The sequence below is a fragment of the Melospiza melodia genome, chromosome W (genome assembly GCF_035770615.1).
Source record: "Melospiza melodia melodia isolate bMelMel2 chromosome W, bMelMel2.pri, whole genome shotgun sequence".
Taxonomy (NCBI): domain Eukaryota; kingdom Metazoa; phylum Chordata; class Aves; order Passeriformes; family Passerellidae; genus Melospiza; species Melospiza melodia.
The window spans coordinates 6033199-6037046 of record NC_086225.1 but is presented as its reverse complement, the minus strand read 5'-3'; positions in this window follow the sequence as shown (position 1 = coordinate 6037046).

Below are 3848 nucleotides of genomic sequence, written 5' to 3'. Positions count from 1 at the left end.
TTTTTTTTTAATATCTGCTTCTGTTTAAATAGCCAACATTCCTCTGCTTCATAGGTGTTCTGCATTTGAGGTGTAGTGGAATCTGCTTTTCGCCAGATGTAATGTTTTAGTTCATTACAAATATTTGGGGTAGGAAAAGGTTGCACAAGACTAACACTGAAATTTTGAAACAGCAGCAGAGTGGATTTTATTTTTGTTCAGTGGTAGTAAATTGTAATGTGGTTTTATTTTTCCTGTAGCAATTGTGAACACCCTGCTTTATGTACACTGTAATTTTTTAAATTTTTTTTTTGAAGGGGGAAAGGACTGGTTGTTCACATGTCCCTGGCATCCTTTGAGGGCAGTGTGCAGAATGTAATGTTCTTTTCTAAGATGTATTTTACAATTTTTAAATAAATTTAGTGAACCTATTATTGGTGAACGTTTTTTAATATATGTAAGGTAATATCTAAAATGAATACACCCTTCCCCCACCCCCAAGAAAATGCGTAAATTAAAGTTGCTGTTAAGCTTACTCTTCTGCTTCTTTAATATAGATGGAGTTACATGTTTTTGGCAAATTAAAGAAACAGTGTGAAAACTGGCTTGGCTTTGCTATTTGAGGGGAAAAAAAAAGTAAAAAAATATTAAAGCTTACATTGTGTGAAATTTGACCTTTTTTCATATTTTTGGCCCTCTGCCTTGTATATATATCTATATATAGGTGACAAAAAATATTTTAAAACTGTGATGCCACTGAGTTAAGTGGGTTAAATACACCTGGTTCTACACAGATTGCTTAATGCAAATATAGTTAAAAATAGCAGCTGATGAAATTAATGACTGGTACTTTTCAGAGCTCATTTTTGTCAGATAAAACTTTTATGAATTGACAAATTGGCAGTATCTAACTTGATTTTCATTGTATACAGACTCAATTTCTTTGATTTCCCTGTTTCTTGAGTTCCATAGGAAATATTTGTGAGAAATTAAAAAATAATAAAGTACTCCTGGATATTTCATGTAATACCTTGGCATTTGTATTTATAGGTTACAAGTTTTATTTTCACTTCCTAAATAAAAGCAAAAGCAAGAAGTTCGAGAACTTTGTAAATCTCAGTGTGATTGATCCAGATTAAGTGGATTATTTCACTCTGGGGGGGTTGTGTCAAACTTTTTTTCTTATATTTTTGAACCATATGGGGTAATTCCTGTCATAAGGAGCTACACTTAAAATGTCATAGGAAAGGGCAAGGAGGTAAGAGATTACCTACTTAGCAGAGCTGTAATATATCCCTAGAAAACACCCAAAACCTGATTTTTACTAGGGTAAAGGAGTATGGCAGTTTTCTCAGTAAATAAACATACATGTAGAATTGGTATTTCCTTAGGAATGGCTGAACATAAATGAAGGAATTAGCAACCTAGTAAAAAGGGTCAAACAAAACTGCAAAGTTAAAACAAAATGGGTGCAGGTTTTTTTTCTATGCACTTCTACACTGTGTCTATGGTTTGTGTTTTTAAAATATTTTAGCAGGGAAAAAGCTGCACAAGTCAATATACAGAAGAATGTGTTTTGTTTTTTCTTGTTAATGATCTGCATCTTTTTAGAAGCTAGCCTATTCTTATAAACAAGTTAAGCACCGTCTCTAGCTTTAGTTGGATTTTCTTTAAGGTTTCCTTAAAACCAAGCACTTATGTTTTGAGATGAGCCTAAGGGATTCCTACTGTAAAAGGAACTGGGTTTGGGATTTGTCTTATGCCTCTGTCCCCACCCCTCTTTTACCTACTGAGTTAGGGCCAAAAAGATGCTTGTTTCTTGAGGAGGACTATGGTGGTGTTCACAGGGGTCCCAGGACAAGGGAAGAGATGAGAATCTTGACTCCATGTTTCAGAAGGCTGATTTATTATTTTATGTATTTTATATGAAAAGAAAATTATATACTAAAAATACTAAAAGTATAGAAGAAAGGATTTCATCAGAAGGCTAGCAAGGAATAGAAAAGAATGGAATGATAATAAAATCTTTTGACTGACCAGAGAGTCCAAGACAGCTGGACTGTGATTGGCCATTAATTAGAAACAACCATATGAGATCAATCAAAGATGCACCTGTTGCATTCCACAGCAGCAGATAATTATTGTTTTTCTTTTCCTCTGAGGCCTCTCAGCTTCTCAGGAGAAAAAATCCTAGCAAAAGGATTTTTCATAAAATATGTCCATGACAGAGGACTGCTGGGGTTTTCTGTTGGGAAAGGGATGTAGGGGAATACTGATAGCACGATAGTCCTTATACTTCTACTTCAAAAATAGTTTGGTAATACTGATTGTAGAAACTGAAAATATTTATTCTTTATGGAGGCCTTTTTTAAAGGCTGACTGTTATGTACAGAAACTGCTGGATTTGAAATGTAGCCCTTAAGGCATGGGTTCTATAGCAGCATTCAGGTCCATGTTTCTGTAGATTGTGTCTGAAATTAACTTGAAATATCTATGTGTAGAAAAATCACACTATGAAAAGCCAGTGTCCATAAAGGAGACAGAGGAGTCCAGCAACTTTATTAGAATAAAGAGAGTCCTCTGGGGCACACGTCCACGGGGTTTTCTCTCTCAAGGGTTTGGAGGGCTCAGCCTCCTTTTACCCTAAACTTCTGGCTACATGTTGCTCTCTTCCTTTTCCCACTGGCTGAGGTACTAGGAAGGTACAGCCTTCCTGAACTGCCTACCACATATTCCCACCTTAAACATGTCATTTTATCCCAAAGTTCAGAAACTCGGTGTCCTTGGTTGGTAGGCCAGAGCCTTGGACAGAGAAGGCCCCCGCAGGATGGAAGGGTGGAGGAACACTGAGAGGCATCAGGCAGTCCATCAGTCTCCCCTGTCTCTGCCCCCCCCCCCCCCCCCCCCTCCGTCGGGAGGGAGAGTGAGTGAGAGCCTGTGCCACCTTGAAATTTGATATCTTGTGCTGGCAGCACGGCCCTGCCGAGAAGGGGAAAGGGGGGGGGGGGGCAGCAAGAAGGTGCCTGGCAGCCATAGGAGTTCTGGGCAGGCAGAGCCTGAGATTTTAACCTGTTTCTTGGACAATGAAAACTTTACGAAACATTAAAACCTCCTAGAAGAGAGACAAACATAAAATAGAAGGAAATGGGCAACTTTGGTGAAGGTTTGAGCAAGTGAAAGATGCCACAAGAGTTGAGAAGAATCCTAGGTGGGAGGAGATGTTGGAGTGGCCTTCAGCTGGACTTTTCTTGTATAGCCATGGACAGAACCTTTTTTTTTTCTGTAACACAGAGACTGCATTTGGGGCAAGGCAATGGCTTGGAGCCAAGAGAGTGTGGTGATGTTAAGTGAAGGAGTGACATGAACAGAGATGACAGATGAAGAGGGTGGTGCCCTCTGTCTTCAGTGAAGAAGAAAATCTCTGTTCTCTAGACCTCTCGGCCCCAGGGGGTGCATTTGGGGGGGAGTGGTGTCCCGAAAGTGAGAGACTGTTGCTTTTTTGGAACTGGGCAAAGCATCCTTACAAAGGGAACCCTACAAGCAGCTCTGGTCCATGCGCAGTGGTGAGAGTGAAATAAACAGGGCAGGAGACTTTTTCTCTTTTTAATGCCTTTATTAAAAGTGATCAGCTCAAGATTGGGAAGCCCAATGGGTCTACAGTCTCTGTCGTCTCTCCCAGGGTGACTTGGAGGAGAAGGATATGTGCATCTTTGTCCACTAGGGGCAGAGCTGGAGGTCCAGTCTGTTATGAACAAAAATTCTGTTGATTTTTTTCTGTGAGAAAAAGGTTACCACTACTGCTGGGGTGCTGCTTGTGTTATGGTAATTACGGGTCGTTGTCGTTAATAGTTGTTTTTGTATCAGTAAAA